The sequence below is a fragment of the Mirounga leonina genome, unplaced genomic scaffold (assembly GCF_011800145.1).
Source record: "Mirounga leonina isolate KUSES-001 unplaced genomic scaffold, KU_Mleo_1.0 Mir_82, whole genome shotgun sequence".
Lineage (NCBI taxonomy): Eukaryota > Metazoa > Chordata > Mammalia > Carnivora > Phocidae > Mirounga > Mirounga leonina.
This window is the reverse complement of record NW_023270825.1, coordinates 32,221,624-32,240,457: the sequence shown is the minus strand read 5'-3', so window position 1 is coordinate 32,240,457 and position 18,834 is coordinate 32,221,624. Positions and strand designations below refer to the sequence as shown.

The following is an 18,834-nucleotide window of genomic DNA, read 5'->3' as shown; positions in this document are numbered from 1 at the left end:
CTTTTGATATTTCTTCAAACTTTTTCAATGCATATATGAGTATATTTACTATTCATTTTCTTAACAAGAAATGCGTTTCTCTGTTATATGCTGGTTTGCACAATTTTCTCATATTACATCTTAGACAAATTTTATAGGAGGATTTTTTATACCAGTTTTCTTTTCTCATATTCCTTCAGAACCCCTTAGACCCTGATTTGGATGGTAAATACAGAGTTACCAGGAAGAGAGCTGAAGGGTGGTTTGTTGTTGTTGTTATTTTTCTTTTATGCAAGAACTTTTAGGTTTGGCCATGACTCTACTTTCATACTGGCCAACCCATTACTTGTGGTTATTGTATTTCTAGTGTGAATCTGGAATCAATGATTTCAGGAGAGCAGTTTTCCCACCCTGGCATTCTTTCCAGCAATGAGCTTGTGAAAACCAGTTGAGTTTAGAGGTGATGTTGATATGCTCTGGAAAGAAGAAATGAGTTATCCACTTAGAAACAAATCTGATCGGGCGCCTGGGTGGCTCAGTCAGTTAAGCGACTGCCTTCGGCTCAGGTCATGATCCCAGGGTCCCGGGATCGAATCCCACATCGGGCTCCCCGCTCTGTGGGGAGCCTGCTTCTCCCTCTCCCACTCCCCCTGCTTGTGTTCCCTCTCTCGCTGTCTCTCTCTCTGTCAAATAAATAAATAAAATCTTAAAAAAAAAAAAAAGAAAGAAAGAAACAAATCTGATCTAGTCACTCTCCTATTTAAAAACCTTTCTTGACTTCTCTGTAGGGTAGAATTCATTAGCTGGGTATGTCAGGTTTTTTTTGGTCCCCCTCTCTAGTCTCAACTCCCAGCATCCCATCCCACATGCATGGCTTCTGCTACATTGTATTTCTTGCTTTTCTCACCTTTGTGTTTTTGCCTTGACTTACCCTCTGCTAAGATGCTCTTTGTTAAGTGAAGCTCACATGTTCATTAGCTCCATGGTCAGGCTTTGCTAGACTCCCTGGACTCCTTTTTCCTCTTCTCTACTTCTATTATGGTGGTTCTGATGCTAGAGTATAACTTACCTTAATGTGTCTTCACCGGTTTAATTTTTTTTATTGTGGCATAATTTACAGACAATAAAGTACACAAATCTTAAATGTACAGTTGATGAATTTGTCATGTCTGAATTTGTACCTGGACTGTGAGCCTTCAGAGTTTAGGAACCATATTTTATTCATTCTTATAGCTCCAGAGATACTTAGTAGTGCTTAAATGAATGAAGGACCAGTCATTCCCTCAATCCATCTAGTGTTGATTTCTTTATGGGAAAGGGACATTAAAGGATATTTTTTGTAGGACTGTTACACCAAATAATATTTGTTCACTTCCTTGCTATTAGCCTCTAAAGAGATACAGCGTAAATTACTATTGATTTCCTCAGTGGCAATTATGGATCCATGAATAAAAACAAATTTCATCCATTTTTCTACCCATTTGATAAAGTTTTATTAGAAATGATAAATCTTTAAAAAAAGAAACTATAAATCTTAAGACCTGAGGTTTTAGAAAAGATATAGTTAAGATAAAACTGCCTTTTTCTTACAATTTATTCCTAGTAGAAAAAAGCAACAAATTCTTCCCTTAAATTCCTAAATCTACATTTAAATTGCATAAGAAGTGGAATGACATTTAATTTCAAAATTACTTCTCCCATTAAGAGTTGCTGACATATTAAGGGAAATGGTATTTATGCATTTTTTAAGCTAGATATCAGAAAACTTACTTAGAGTAATTTGATTTAACAAAAGGGTTTAGTAGCCTTCCTTGAAAGATGATTCTGAAATCAAGCCCTTTAATTTACATTAGGCTCTCAAAGGAAATAAAATAAACTTCCCTATTTAAAATGAGGCTGGTCTAGTTACCTTTTCTGTGCTAGAAAATCCAGGCTGAAATATTACTTTGCACTAATTCAGATTTTTAACTTTCCTTTTTGAAAGGTATATATAGAAATAGGTAAATAATAGCACCAAATGGACATGCTTTTTCTACTATTCTTAGTGACCTAGATGGCTTTATCCCTTCTTAGCTTGTCTTAGAACTGCCCTTCTTCCATTAATTAATTAATCAGCTCATCTATTCGCATAATCAGTCATTGTTGATGCTTTTTATTCTGTACTCTGGGGGTACCAAGATAACAAGTTCAGATTAAAATTTTATCTCAGCTCTCTGTTCTTAAAAAATTATTTTTACTCCCTGTGGTTAATTGGCTCCAGTTAATGAATGTCCATTTAGGATCTGTTCTGTGCTCACTACTGTTCAAGATCATAATCAAAATCTCTCTAGAAGCTAGCAATTTATCCCATTGATTTAAATAATGACTAATGAATTTTCAGTTCTTCATGTGGTTAATGTTATACATTTCGTTAGTAATAATGAATTGGGAGATCCAAGCAAACTCCTCTTTCCTGGGAAACATGTATCTTCCTAGTTCCCAATACTAATTGTCTAACTACTTTTAGTTAATGCTATATCACTGCAGGGCTTTTAAAGAAACAATATCCTTTTTCAAAGGGCTATTGTAAATTCAAAAAGAATGTGCTTATGTTAAATGTTATTGTTCATTTTTAGAGGAATTGAGTGGTTCGTTGGCAGAGTTTGGGAGTAGAAATGTGATTGCTTAAATCTTACATTGTGTTAAGATGTGAACTAGTGATAAACAGACACATATTAATCATATGTGCCTTGGTCATTATTTTATAGAGACCATAGGTCTACTTTTATGGAAACGTGAGTTTCTGTTTAGCAGTTTAAAACCATAAGATGATCAGGCCACTTAAAGACAACCCAATAAAAGGTATTGGAGTTTCTATGATAAGAAACTAAGTACTAAGTGATATGATTACTTACCAATTGAAATGAGAAAAGTCAGGTTCTTCCTTTAGTTTTCATCTATTATGGTCATGGGGAAAATAGTTCTTAGAATTAGGTCTTGAACCCATCTAATTAAATAAGACTGGAGGGACACTGGCAGCTTCTCAGAGCATAGTTAATGGAGCAAAGAGATAATGGAAGACCCTTTCTCCCTTGTCTTCTGTGGTCTCTCTTTTGAGAGCCCGTATCTTCCTCAGGAATAGACTCTTACACTCAGAGAAACCTCAGATTGCTTTGGTCTTAGCCTGTAAATCAAGAGATAAAACCTTTTCCTGCCCTCCTTAAGAAAGTTCTGCCCTCAGTAGAGGGCAGAGAAAGAGTGTATGTCATTAATCACTCAAGAATTGTTTACCACATTAATCTAAAGGGCACTTGCCCATGGCAGGCAGTAAAGTTACCTTAGTTGTTTAAGAATAACCTGAGTGGTTTGCTCAGACGGTTTGCAAATGTTTGGACATTATTCAAGGGCTGTCCTAGACTGACCAATTAGCTTTATTTTTCACTGCTCTTCTCAGATTTACCTTTACACCATCCAATCATATTGAGAGGAGCAGGGGTTTCCAAAATTGCAACATTACTGGCTTTCCAGCCATGTCACATAGCTTTTCAGACACCGAGTTAAATTTCAACCCAGACATTTCTCTTCAATTCAGGTCACCTACAGGCCAGACAAAACCAAGGTCATGTGTTGAACCAATGTAAGGAGTTTTGTTGGTTGCAATAACTATAATGTTATTCACTGTTTGAAATACTATACCGTGGTTAATCATAAGTTGCAGCTGTTGTGTCCTTTTATTTATGAGCCCTTAATTAAGAGGACACAGCAAGGGCCACTGTTTGAAAGGAGCCTTTCATGAAGTCTTCCTTTTGGATGCTCTCCCCCTTTCATTGTGAGAAGAAGAGGACTCCGTGTTGACTTGCACAAGTTACTGAATATTATATATTGGTCTCTCTGAAAACAGACTTTTCTATTCCAAATTGAAATGATCAAACTGTAATCTTTAAGTTTCAGCTAATGACAATAGAAACAGTAGGCCTCTCCAGACAATTTTTTTCAGTTGGCCCCAAACTGGATTAGTTCTTAAATGTCAGCCACCAAATGTTATATATTGTCTCTCCGAAAACAGATTTTGCTATCCAGAATTCAGAGTGTCTGTTTTTAACCATATGTTCCCACTGATGTTAATGTAAACGGACTAGATCTCAACAGACAGCTCTTTTTCCTGTCCCCCAACCTGATGGATGCAACCTTAAATGTCAGTGTCTGCCTTTTTTGACCTTTATACCCTTACCTTATTTTGTGAGAATTCATCTGGTGAGTTACCCTTGTTGAAAGAGGGGGTCAGATCCAGGAATTTGGATAGGATCACTTTATGAATGAATTTTGGAATTGATTGCTTATACAAATGGATTTTTTAAATCTAAGAATATAATAGTGCGTTATATTTTCAGGTTTGTTGATTTGTCAGCTTTATCCTACATTGGATTTGTAACACTAAAGCTGATACAGATGCTTTTCTTTGAGGCACTCAAAATGTTTCCAGACTTTAAAATCGCCTCTACTTTTTGCTGATTTCAGCTTTTTTGTGGATTTCACTCATGTGAACTTTTACTCTTCACTTGATGATCGCTTCCAGGTCCTGTGCTCTAGCCAGGTAGGTTTTACGTGGTTCCCTGAACACAGCCTGCATTTACATACCTCTGTGACTTGACTTATGCTCTTACTCCATATTGGTATTTCTCTCTCATCTCCTGCATGCTTGACATCTCTCAAGGCAAGGCTGTAATGCTCCTTCCATCATTGAATTCTGCCCACTGATTTCCAGTTGGACTTAAGTACCGCTCTTTGCAACACTCTCTTTGACCTATTCCTGGAACACTTAGTTCACTCTACCTTGTGTTTTAACTGATTTCAGTACACGTTTTCCTCCTTAATGAGAGGCAAACTTTGAGAACCAGGACCCTGTCTTTAAGCAGCATCCAAATGATTGGTTCAGTGCAAAGTTGTGTGCATCTGTTGGTTTCTCAGAAAAATATGGAAACAGTGATATTTAGATTTCTCAGAACTGCTATGAGGAAGAGCTCAGAGACTGATAGTAAAACACATGGTCAAACTCAAAATTCTCTTTAAAATAGTCAATACTATCCTGAAAATGAAGACCTCAAGTTTTCAGTGACAGATGTGTGACATAACACATAATTAGCACTTTTCTGAAACCTAAAACTCAAGAGAGACAGTTGGCCAGAATAAAAGGTACTATCTGCCTCCAGTCTTTTTTCACCAAGTCAGGCAAGAGTGCTGGGGAATGAGCTTTTCTGACTGAACATATTTGTTTAGACCTCTTTCAAGGTTCTTAACCTTGGCTTCCTCTCTGCTTGTACCTATCCTTTAACTGTTCTTTTTGTGCGGGATGGCATGTTAGCTGTAAGAGATCATAGAGATCATACTCCTCACACCAGCAATAGTCTGTCTTGGTGTGATCACATGCACTGGGTAATTTACTACCATGAACCTCGGGGGAAACAGTGTGGGGCGTGACAACAAACAAACAAGCTAAGAGGGCTGTCTGCGACCAAAGGAACAGAGTTACTGGATTTGTTTAAAGAATTAAGCTTATGAGCTACACTTTCCCCTTTGCAGCACAAATAAAAATCTTTGCTTGAGGAACATTTCAACATCACAGCTGCAAGTATAATTTACAATGGAAAAAGTTTTTCATTTTGGAAGGAGGGAATTGCTATTTTGTAATGGAAGACTGGGTCGGCTGGAGATAAAACTTGCATGCAAGACCAACACAGCTCTATGAAGGGAGCAAAGTTGAGTTCAACAGCCTCTAACTCAGCAGATCTCCATTTTATTCTTAATGGTAGTCCAGTCAAGAAATATTAAGTGCCTAGTGTGTTCAGGACTGCTAAGCATCATGGACAGTACAGTAAGAGTAGAAGACACAGTGTCTGCCCCCGAGGGAGTGGAAGTTTAATAGACGGCTCATATGTACCAGGATCAACAAAGAATGGTGTTAGGCAGTGTCACCAAAGTGCCACAGGGCTGACTACAAACCAGAAGGCAAGGAATGGATTACTGTGGATTTTGCTGCTAGGTGGCTTTAGATTTCTTGGACATTCTCCATGACTCATTTATTTTCTTTTAAACTGTGGATTATACCTGCCCTCTACCAAGTACATGCTAATAATCTGAGTAATGTTTAGACTGTGAATTTATAACTTTTGAATCTCTTGCAAATCTATAAACACAGAGTGTGAATGAGATGTGACAGCATGGTATAAGAGGACTTTTGAAGATTTATTAGCACTCTGCAATAAAGGAGTGAGAGTGCTTTTATAGTATGATTGTAATTAAAGATAGTTTTCCTTTGGTTTTATAAAATATGACTTTTAATTAATAAGTGGAGATTTATAATAAAAATCTGTCCCAAGTTGATTTGCTCTTCCTTGACTTTAAAGATCTAGGACATTTTGTTGTTGTTGTTGTTAGGACATTTCATTTTCTTGTTAAGACTGACTACTCTTGGGGCGCCGGGGTGGCTCAGTCGTTAAGTGACTGCCTTTGGCTCAGGTCATGATCCCAGGGGATCGAGCCCCACATCGGGCTCCCTGCTTGGCGGAAAGCCTGCTTCTCCCTCTTCCACTCCCCCTGCTTGTGTTCCCTCTCTTGCTGTCTCTCTCTGTGTGTCTGTCAATTAAATAAATAAATAAAATCTTAAAAAAAAAAAACTGACTACTCTTTCACTATTTATTTATTTATTTTTAAGAGAGAGAGCAAGAGAGAGTGGGGGGTGGGGGGAGCAGAGGGAGAAGGAGAGAGAAACGTAAGCAGACTCTGCACTGAGCGTGGAGCCAATGCGGGGCTCCATCTCATGATCCTGAAATCATGACCTGAGCCAAAACCAAGCATCAGACACTCAACCGACTGCACCACCCCAGTGCCCCTGCTTTATCATTTTTATTTTACTCCATTCATTAACCCATTCAGCACATAATTACTGAGCATATTCCACACAGCAGTTCCTGTGATGGGACCTAGGAATATAAGGTTGAAGAAGACATGGGCCCTATATGAAAAGCACATGAGAAGACTGCAGAAACCAAGGAGGGAAAATCAGTTTTTACTGTTTTAAATAGGATAGAGTTTTTATAGTTAAATATGAAGAAAATTATAACTTTAGCTAGGTTTACTGTGCCGTCATCATTTACTCCTTTGTTCACTCACCCATTCACTCAATTTTCTAGTTAATGGGTGCCAGAAACCTGAGTCATCCTCAAGATACAAATATTCAAGTCCTTTCGAGTGTCTGTCTCCAGGTATACGTTGGATCTGTCCACTTCCCAACATACTTTCCATCTTGACTATTCCATTCACCTCTTACTTGGTTTCCCAGTTTTCACTCTTGATTCCCTCTAATTAGTGGCTTTCAAACTTTTTTGACTATGACTCACATATTCATGATACTCCCAGTACACATACATATATGTGCGTGCTGTGTATCTTTAAGTAAATCTGAAACAAAAGATTCATAAAATAATACTTGCCTTTACTGTGTAAGATGCAGTTTGATGTTTTTAGAAACTATTTTTTTTCATCCCGGGCATGGATCAACTAAATTCATTTTGTGACCCACTAATGCATTGAAATACACTGTCCTAGTCCTTTTGTTTCTTTGTTTCTTTCTTTCGTTGTTTCTTTCTTTGTTTCTTTGTTTCCTTCCCTCCTTCCTTCCATTTATTTATTCATTCTAATGTAGTTAACATACAGTGTTATATTAGTTACACGTTTACAATATAGTGATTCAAAAATTCTATATCTTACTAAGTGCTCATCATGATGAGTGTACTTTTAATCCCCTTCACCTATTTCCTCCATCCTCCCCCCGCCACTTCCCCTCTGGCAACCACTAGTTTGTTCTCTATAGCTGAGAGTCTGTGTTTTTTTTTTGTTTGTTTGCCTCTTTGTTTGCTTCTTTGTTTTATTTCTTAAATTCCAGATATGAGTTTGATCATTTGATCATATGGTATTTGTCTTTCTCAGACTGACTTATTTCACTTAGCATTATACCCTCTGGATACATCCAAAGGTGTTGCAAATGGCAAGGTTTCATTATTTTTTATGGCCAAGTAATATTCCATTATATAAATATACACACATATATGTAACATCTTCTTTATCCATTCATCTATTGATAAACACTTGAGTTGCTTCCATATCTTGGCTATTGTAAATAATGCTGCAGTAAACATAGGGGTGTATGTATCTTTTTGAATTAGTGTTTTTGTATTCTTTGGGTAAATATTCAGTAATGGAATTACTGGATCATATGGCAATTCTGTTTTTAATTTTTTGGGAACCTCCATACTGTGTTCCGCAGCGGCTGTGACAGCATGCCTTCCTACCAACAGTGCACGAGGATTCCTTTTTCTCCACATCCCTGCCAGCACTGGTTGGTTGTTACATTCTTTTTCAGTGCAGCTGTCAGGGGGATGGTTTCTATCACTTCCGTGCTTAAAATCTTTCTTTGGCGTCCTGCTGCATTTAGGATTAAATCTGGAAATGATAGCTTGGCCTGTGAGGTCCTGCGAGGTCCTACCTCTGCTTCCTATTCACTCTTTTCCACCTCTCAGCACCTTTAGACAGGTTCTTTCTCCTCCATGGAATAGTCTTCCTTCCTCCAGCCTTCACCTGGCCAACTCCCATTCTCCTTCTTGACTCTGTAAAGATCACTCCCTTAACAAAGTTAGATTTTCTTTATAACACCTCATTCTTCTCTTTACTTTTTATTTTTTGTATTTATTATAATTTTAGAATTATGTGTTTCTTTCTTTTTTTTTTTTTTATTTGACACAGAGAGAGAGAGAGCACAAGCAAAGGGAGCAGGAGTGGGATAGGGAGAAGCAGACTCCCCGCTAAGCAGAGAGCCTGTGGGGCTCAATCCCAGGATCACTCCCCTGGGATCACGACCCGAACTGAAGGCAGGCGCTTAACCAACTGAGCTACCCAGGAGCCCCATGTGTTTCTTTTCTTTTCTTTTCTTTTTTTTTTAAAGATTTATTTATTTGACAGAGAGAGACAAAACGAGAGAGGGAACACAAGTAGGGGGAGTGGGAGAGGGAGAAGCAGGCTTCCCACAGAGCAGGGAGCCCGATAGGGGGCTTGATCCCAGGACCCTGGGATCATGACAGGAGCCTAAGGCAGACGGTTAATGACTAAGCCACCCAGGCGCCCCACCCATGTGTTTCTTTTTATGACTTTTTGTTGAATATGGATGGTGCCCACTAGATTGCAAGTTCCTTGATAGCTAAGACCAGGTCTGTTTTGTTTTTGCTGTATTCCCAGAACCTAGCACAGTCCTAGCACAGTTAACAAATCTTTGTGAGCACCTACTTTGTGTCAAGCTCTGTGCTTGGTCCTGGAGTACAAAGGTAAATAAGACAGACCCTGCTCTCAAGGGGTTCAGCTTTTTTGGCATTTAGTTTCTGATGGTAAGATATCTAAAAGGCAAAACAGATTAATAAACATAGTAGAAAGGGTGTTAGAATGCTGGCATTCCTACAAACAATGCTTTCTTTAGTTTAAGACCCTAACAGGAGGAGGGATTTCCTTGTTTCCTCTTAATATGAATGGAAATACCACCATAGTGGTATTGTTGAATGACTGAGTAAATTTCCCACTGATATAGGGAAGGATTTAAGCAAATGGTAGTTGCCTTTTATTTTTTAATGTTATTTCTGTCTCATCATAGGTCTTAGGTTCTGAATCTAATGAGCCATCGAGCCCAGTCTTCCACTTAATACTAGAATATTCATAGCATCCCTGGCAGGTTTAGGCTTTGAACACTTCCAATGCGGGAGAAGTAACTATTATACATAACAGCCTATTCCATTTTGGAACAATTTGAATTGTTAGAAATGGTTTTGTTAATTTGGGTTATTTTTCTGCCCGTTTGTCTGCCCTTTGGAGATATGGAGTTAAGTTTGCTCTGTCTCCCACACAATGACTCCTCAGCTATTTTCAGATAGTTAACCCACCCAAGAAGTTCTTTTTTCACAGTTGAAGCAATCCTGGTTTCTCCAGTTATTCCTCATGTGACATGATTTCCACCCCCTTTTTCTTTCTGTGACACTCTTGACATGCTCCAGTTTTTCTCTGTATTCTTTAAAACTTGGCACCCAGAATGGAGGCAGCACTCCAGCTGTGTCTGGACCAGCGTGGAGCATAGAGGGGCCATTTTTCCCCTTATTCTGAACACCATATTTCTGCTAATCTGGCCTTAAATTAATTGCATTGGATTTTTTAGCAGCCAAGTCACACTGTTGGCTCATACACTGTTCACAGTCAACTAAAACCCAAGATCTTTTTCACATGAACTCTTGTTCAGCCTGGTCACCCTCCTATCCTGAACTTTCTTATAGCCATGTAATAGGTTTTTACATTTATTCCCATTCCGTCTCCTCTTGTTAACTTCAGACTGACATTGGTGGAGCCTACAGGCTTGGCAAAAGAAAAAAAACTCAAACTCCAGTGAACACCACAAACAGTTATTTGCTTTAAGTTCAGGAAATGAAAAGTTATGCTGGTTTTAAGTTTCTTAAGTTGCCTCCCACCTCCCTCCTCCACTTCATCCTCCAGCTCCCTTCAGTGTTTTGGTCTGAGGCCCAGTGGAGGGTGTCTGCAGCTAGACCATCTTTAGGGAGAGCTCAGCTCTCATCCTCCACATGCCACCATTCAATAATAGCTGGGGTCTGTCTGGCTAAGCCAAGGGAACATCTAGCTTCACTGAGAAAACCTTTGCTGCCTGGTGATACGGAACATGCCACTCTTGTGCTGCGGCATTGTGGGGCCGATTTTCCCAGTGTCTCCCAGAGGAAACAGAAATCAAGCCTCTCCCTCCACCCCCCCTCCAATCCCTATTCTCTTTTGTCCCCACAGTCCAGCTCTGGAAAATATCTGAAGGCCACAGAAGTGGGAGTACCCTTTGATGTTTATATTGGCTGGCTCCTTTTCCTTTTTACTTCTTTTTTTAATAATCAGAGTAGTAGAAAATGTGGAGAATTAACCGCATGACAGCAGCAGAGGAATTCATTAGAGAAACTGAGATGAATTCTCAGATTTCAGGCTCTCAAGCAGGAGTCACAAAGGAGTAATCGTCCTCTAGTTGTTTTTAATCATTTCTTTTGTGGCACCTTCCTTGTCCCTGAAACCAATCTCAGTGTCCGGCATGAGGGAGCCTGAGAACATAGGCCATCCACATGGAGGCTTTGATTTGGGGATTACTATAGCAGTATTAGCTGCCCCTTCCAAACTCCCTTTGACAAGATAGAACTTGTCCATCTTGGAGAGGGCAATGCACAGTGCTGTGTCATGGCTTTTTAAAAAAAGTGTTTCCCATTAAAATTGTAAAAAAAAAAAAATGTGCATAAAACTCTACTACAGAAAATTCCCAAATAGACCAAAAAATGCTGAGGAACAAAATTTTGCAAATGTGTTTTCTACCTTAATCCTCAGAGACCCTTCCTTACATGAACCTCAAAGGTAGCTTCAGTGATGGCTTTGCCCATGACTTAGTTAATTCATGCTTAAAATTTTACTTAAAGGAACTCAGTAAAATAAAACAGTGATTTTTCTCTATAAATGTATGAAGGCAGCAGCTGGATGCCCCAGAGGCTATGGTAGTATTAAGATTTCACTCCCAGAGTCCAAAGTAGTGCTGACTGCTTTGCTGAAATATTGGAGCCCCATTGCTATTCTGATTCCTCAGGAATCTGTTTTTAAAATGCAATCATATTAGGAGGTTTGTTTTTTTTTTTAAGATTTTATTTATTTATTTGACAGAGAGAGACACAGTGAGAGAGGGAACACAAGCAGGGGGAGTGGGAGAGGGCGAAGCAGGCTACCCGCCGAGCAGGGAGCCCGATGAGGGGCTCGATCCCAGGACTCCGGGATCACGACCTGAGCCGAAGGCAGATGCCCAACGACTGAGCCACCCAGGCGCCCCTATTAGGAGGTTTTGTATTAAAAAATCTTCTCCAGTACTTTCATATGCTTTAGAAGTTTCTGTTCAGATATCATTTATTGAGCTTATAAGTATAAATCATTTGTATCTATTTATTCAAGCAGTTCTGTGAAACCCCTTCTCGGTTAGATGTTTCAGCATTGCTCTAGGAAACATATCTACCTGAAAATAATGAAAAGGTCACTTCTTGAATCTTAGTGATATTTTTGGAAAGAGAATTCATTGACCTGAAGTATTCGTGCATATAATTAATTTTAAAACCATCTGGTTTTAACATTAAGCTAACCCAGTCAAAATGTGCTTTCATCAGACATGTAGGGCCTAACAGAGGCAAGTCGAGTATCACAAAATTTTCCCAGGGAATACGCTTCTTGTGGCTTCTCTTAGGCATAGGCTCTAAAACCCACTCCGAGACTCAGAACCAGACCGTTAGTGAGTAAGTCACCTTTCCATGTCATGTTACTCCTACCTGCCAAATGGAAGAGACATAGGTACTTGTCACCTGCTTGTCAATGCGAGAAAATATTTCAATCTCTTGTTCAGTAGTAAACATGAAGGAGGGATAACTGTGGCCTGTAGATGTAATGAGGAAAGCTCTATGGAAGAAGGGAGAGTTGCGTGAGGCCTGGAAGAATACAGAGGATGTTAATCATTCAAAGACCATTTTTTGAGGACTTGTGATACAAAGACATTTAAGATATGTTGCCTGATTCTGATTTGGATTGACATAGAGGGGACATAAAGGCAACATGAGAAAGGGAATAAAAGCATAGGAGTGAAAAAGTCATAGTATATTTTGTATACAGTAAATAGTAGAAGATTAATTCATAGATGTGATTCAGTTTAAGTTTTCTAAAAACAGATTTCCTAAGGAAATCATTAAGAGATGAGTAAAAATATGAATGTACAGATATTTTTGAATGAAAACTTGGGAAAATAACCCAAACTCAGGGAACTGATTAAGTTAGATTACATGTATACAATGGAATGCTCTATAGCTATTAAAAATCATGTTGTATAGAACTTTTTATTCAAATGGGGAAATACTCATGGTATGGGGAGGAGTGCAAAATGTAGTTCATAAAATAGAATATATAGTATGATCCCAATTTTGTAAAATATATGTATTATGAGGAAAAAAATCAGGACAAACGACAGGCTGTTGGCAGTGGTTATGTATATGTTTCAAGACTATGAGTTATTTCAGTTTTCTTCTTTGATCTTTTTGGTATTTTTTATCTTCTTTGATATTTTCAACTTTCTTATTTTGATCTTCTTTGATATTTTCAACTTTCTTCTGCCATGAAAATGTGCTATTTTGCAATTAAGTTTTTTTTTACATGAGGATAAGAAGTTAGGCACTTATTTGTTGATCGAGCTATTCATTTATTTTAGGCAATACAGAGTCCAATGTGAAAATCTGAGTAAATAAGTGACAGAATGAAAATAATACTGTTGCGTGATAAATGTGTAGAGCAGTGTAAGATGTTTTAGAGTAGAGAGAGCCTCGTGTTGGAGTGATGAATCTGCAGATTGTAGCAGTACTTTATTGTAAAATGATGGACATTTGACCGACCTAAAAATTTTTTTAAAAAATTTATTTAAATTAAATTAATTAACACATAGTGTATTATTAGTTTCAGAGGTAGAGTTCAGTGATTCTACAGTCTTATCTAACACCCAGTGCTCGTGACATCACGTACCCTCCTTAATGTCCATCACCCAGTTACCCCATCCCCCCACCCCCTGCCCTCCAGCAAACCTCAGTTTGTTTCCTATGATTAAGATTCTCTTATGGTTTGTCTCCCTCTCTGATTTCATCTTGTTCTATTTTTTTCCTCTTTTCCCCTATGATCCTCTGTTTTGTTTCTTAAATTCCACATATGAGTGAGGTCATATGATAATTGTCTTTCTCTGACTGACTTATTTTGCTTAGCATAATACCCTCTAGTTCCATCCATGTCGTTGCAAATGGCAAGATTTCATTTTTTTTTATTTATTTTTTATTTATTTTTTATTTTTTTTTTAAAAGATTTTATTTATTTATTTGACAGAGAGAGACACAGCGAGAGAGGGAACACAAGCAGGGGGAGTGGGAGAGGGAGAAGCAGGCTCCCCGCTGAGCTGGGAGCCCGATGCGGGGCTCGATCCCAGGAACCTGGGATCATGACCTGAGCCGAAGGCAGACGCTTAACGACTGAACCACCCAGGCGCCCCAAGATTTCATTTTTTTGATGGCTGAGTAATATTCCATTGTATATATATGTACTGCATCTTCTTTATCCATTCATCTATCAATGGACATCTGGGCTCTTTCCATAGTTTGACTATTGTGGACATTGCTGCTGTAAACATTGGAGTGCAGGTGTCCCTTTGGATCACTACATTTGTTTTTTGGGGGTAATACCTAGTAGTGCAATTGTCGGGTCAGAGGGTAACTCTATTTCAACTTTTTGAGGAACCTCTGTACTATTTTCCAGAGTGGCTGCACCAGCTTGCATTCTCACAAACAGTGTGAGAGGGTTCCCCTTTCTCTGCAACCTTGCCAACATCTGTGGTTTCCTGATCTGTTAATTTTAGCTGTTCTGACTGTTGACTGACTCTTAATATGGGCTCAGGTCATGATCTCAGGGTTATGAGATCAGGCTCCATGCTGGGTGTGGAGCCTGCTTAAGATTCTCTCTCTCCCTCTCCCTCTACCCCCCCCCCATGCGCGCGCTCTCTCAAAATAAATAAATAAATAGACAAACAAACAAAATAAAATGATAGACGTTTCAAATAGTGTGGTGGTTGTAGGAATTCAAAAGAAAGGCTACATGTAAAACATTACAAAGGGTGAATAAGCAATATTTGGTGGAATGTCTCTGAGAGGGGTGAGAGAAGGAAGAGTCCCAAGGACAGTTACAATATTTCAAACTTTCCTGGGAGAATAAAGTTAATGGAGGTAGAGATAGCTTGCTTGGAAGCCAAGATAAATCATTTCAATCCAGGTTTGTTGTTTACTGGGTTTTTTTTTTTTTTAACTTTTTTATTTGGAAGTATAGAAAAGTTGTAAGAATAAAAATAGCACACTCAAAAGGTACAGCCTAAGGAATACGGTCAGTGATAGTGCAACAATGATATCACAGGACAGATGGTAGCTACCCTTGGCAGTGAACATAGTGTAAGGTATAAACCTGCCAAGTCACTAAGCTGTACACCTGAAACTAATGTAACATTGTGTGTCAACTATACCCAAATAAAAAAAAAAGTGAGAGCAGGGGTGCCTGGGTGGCTCAGTCGTTAAGCGTCTGCCTTCGGCTCAGGTCATGATCCCAGGGTCCTGGGATTGAGCCCCACATCAGGCTTCCTGCTCAGTGGGAAGCCTGCTTCTCCCTCTCCCACTCCCCCTGCTTGTGTTCCCTCTCTCGCTGTGTCTCCCTCTGTCAAATAAATAAATAAAATCTTTAAAAAAAAAAAGTGAGAGCAAACAAAAAAATGAAGAAAAAGTACGCTAAAATATCTTTACCAAGAGTCATCTCTTGCTAATATTTTACTTTTTCTTTCTTTTCTTTCTTTCTTTCTTTCTTTCTTTCTTTCTTTCTTTCTTTCTTTCTTTCTTTCTTTCTTTCTTTCTTTCTTTCTTTCTTTCTTTCTTTCTTTCCTTCCTCCCTCCCTCCCTCCCTCCCTCCCTCCTTTCCTTCCTTCCTTCCTTCCTTCCTTCCTTCCTTCCTTCCTTCCTTCCTTCCTTCCTTCCTTCTTTTATTATTATTATTTTTTTATTTTTTAGAGCAAGAGAACATGCTCATGAACACGGGGAGAGGGGCAGAGGGTGAGGGGGGGAGAGAGAGAGAGAGAGAGAGACTTATTTATTTCTTTTTTTTTCGAGAGAGAGAGAGATAGAGAGAGAGTGAGCAGAGTGTGGGGAGGGGCAGAAGGGGAAGCAGACTTCCTGCTGAGCAGGGAGCCTGATGCGGGACTTGATCCCAGGACACTGAGACCATGACCTGAGCTGAAGGCAGTCACTTAACAGACTGAGCCACCCAGGCGCCGGAGAGAGAGACTCTTAAGCAGGCTTCACACCTAGCACAGAGCCTGATGTGGAGCTCTATCTCATGACCCTGAGGTCATGACCCACGCTGAAATCAAGAGTCGGAGGCTTTACTGACTGAGTCACCCAGGCACACCTTACATTTGCTTTATAATTTACTCTGTCTACCTACCTACCCACCACTATGTATGTATCATCTAAATAACTACATATGTATATACATATAAATAATATTTTTCTGATTTGGGGGGGATAAATTATATTCATCTTGATTCTTTACCCCCAGAATACTTAAGTGTGTATTTCTAAGAAACAGGATATTCTCTTATATAACCACTAGAGAATTATCAACTTCAATAAATTTGATTAAATACTTTCGCCTAATCTACGATTCATATTCCAGTTTTGTCAGTTGACCCAGTGATGCAAGAGTGTCCTTTATGGCATTTTTTCACCACCTCTAGCACAGGATCCAGCCTAGATTTAGGTATTGCAGTTAGTTGTTATGTCTCTTTAGTCTCTTTTAATCTGGAGCATATTCATAGCCTTTATTATTTATGACTTGGACATTTTTGAAGAATACAGCTTCCTCCCTTATACGCTTTTTTAAAAAAATTTGTCTCCTGTTTCCTTATAATTAGATTCAGGTGATACCTTGCCAGCCACAAGATGTTTTGTCCTTCTCAGGTTATCATATCTGGAGGTATAATGTAATGTCCATCTGCCCCTCATTGTGATGTAAATTTCAATCACTAGGTCAAGGTATTATCTAATTTTTCCTCCATATAGTTACTGTTTTTCCCTTGCAGACACTCAGCAGTCAGTGAGAAGTGAATTTAAGGTTTTCATCATCCACTCACATTTAGTATTCATTGGTAGTTCTTGTATAGTCTAAGCTCTATAAGGTAGCTACAAAGTCATGATTTTCCAACTCTAACATTCCCTCCACATTTACCAGTCATCACTAGACATTTTCCTATAAGCAAGAGGGCTCTCTCTTTTTCTCATTCATCCATCCATCTATCCATCCATCGCTTACCAGTTTGAACTCATGAATTCCTCTTCTTTTTAGTACTGTACTGAATTATTTTGATGCTCCAGTTGTCCCAGATTTAGCCACTGTGTTCTTGTGTCATATCCCTACCATATTTTTCCTTTGTTTTTAAAGGAATTCCCAGGCTCATCTTGTACCTATCCTTCCCCAGCCCTTAAATCACCCATTTTCCCAAGAATCCTCAGTTCTTTTTCAGTGGAAATGGTAGTAGGGACCAGGTTCTGGGAGTAGGTGTGCTCTGTGTTTCTTGGCCCTTTCAGCTGACAGAGCTGGGAAATAAATAAATAAATAAATGTATATACATATATATGTGTGTGTGTATATATATGTTTATATATATATGTGAAATCAGAGTGATTTCACAATTTCTAAAATATGTGTGGGTATATCTTAGAAACTGTGAAATCACTCTGATACCTCCAGTTTCAGTCCATCCCCACAGGGTTCTTTCTTGCTCAACTCCGTTTTATATCGCTTCCAAGTCTGAAATAATGAGAAGGCGAAATGGTGAAGATGTCCAGCGTGCAGTAGGGGAGATAGAAAATTGAAACACACATAAGAAGGTTAGATTTAGTAATTAAGGTTAGGGTGTCATCTACCCAGGATCAGGGGTGAACACAATTAGAGTTTGCCAAATCCAAAGGCGAGATTGTATGCGGAACATGCTAAAAGAGAAAGGAGATAGGGTGGTCACTGAATTTTGAGATCCGTGAAGATGTTGTGGTAGGATGCAGAGGAAGACAAATAAGAATAGCCCAGAAAGGAGATGGGGATGAGAGCAAGTCCTGTGTAGTCATGAAGGTCAAGACTAGAAAGGTTTTCAGCAAATCCTGCTGGGTGGTCAGGGAAAACAAGACCAAGACTAGACCTTTGGATTTGACGTTTGGTTACCAAATATTTTTAAAAATGGATTTCGGGGCTCATTTGAGATTTTTCTGAGAGTACAACTTTAAATTAGCAACTCAGCTCACATTAATTAATATTTGACACTTACAGGGACACTTGGGTGGCTCAGTCGGTAAGCGTCTGCCTTTGGCTCAGGTCATGATTCCAGGGTCCTGGGATCGAGTCCCGCATCGGGCTCCCTGCTCGGCAGGGATCCTGCTTCTCCCTCTGCCTGCTGTTCCCCCTGCTTGTGCTCTCTCTCTCTGACAAATAAATAAATAAAATCTTAAAAAATATATATATGACACTTCTATTTAGTTTTTTTTAACCTTTTAGATACGTTCACCAAATATAATTTTATTTCTAATTACATGCTAAGCAAGTTATGCTTTGTGTATAAAGTGCCCAAATCTAAGAGGCATTGTAGACAGGCTATTTTTAGGGAACTCATGTTTTTCTTTAAAAGCTCAGTTAGCATTTGGAATTGATATACAGTATAATATTTAAAAGAAAAACAACATATTTCCTCATCCCCCAAGAGGTTTCTTAAAATAGCATGTAATCTTACCTACAGTGGGAAAAGTTTCAAATTTTATAAATTGGGTTGAATCTAACTCAGATTACCTGACCAGGAGAGCCCCCAAGAAAAACAAGGTGTGGTAAAGGTTATAGTAATGGTAATTAAGAAATTTGTGTTGTGCATGCTGGGCCTCCCTCACTAAAAGCAGTGACCCAGCCTGTGGCTACTGGCATCATTTCTAACTGCTGAGACATGCTGTCTTTTTAGAGAGAAGTCCAAACCAAATCTTTGCCCACTTTGAAAGCCAAAATATTCTTCCCATTCCTTTCAGCCACAGAAAGGGTTGAGCTTTTGCTAATAAGATCCATGTCTTTGTGACCTGTTGATGCATCAACCTGTTTCCTATGCAGCATGTAAGCAAC

General features: G+C 38.9%; 1 protein-coding gene and 1 long non-coding RNA gene across 7 annotated transcripts in view; both read left to right on the top strand.

Annotated features, from left to right (window-relative positions):
* Window positions 1–4,915, top strand: part of LOC118002692 — a 225,311-nt gene extending 220,396 nt beyond the window's left edge. For both annotated transcript variants that reach the window (XR_004677090.1, XR_004677089.1), the window contains exon 2: window positions 4,477–4,915. This is a non-coding gene — a long non-coding RNA (uncharacterized LOC118002692). The remainder of the gene's footprint in view (window positions 1–4,476) is intronic.
* The window catches only part of RAD51B (RAD51 paralog B), a 561,756-nt gene that overhangs the window by 308,424 nt on the left and 234,498 nt on the right, over window positions 1–18,834 (top strand). The gene's annotated exons all lie outside the window — the stretch shown is intronic.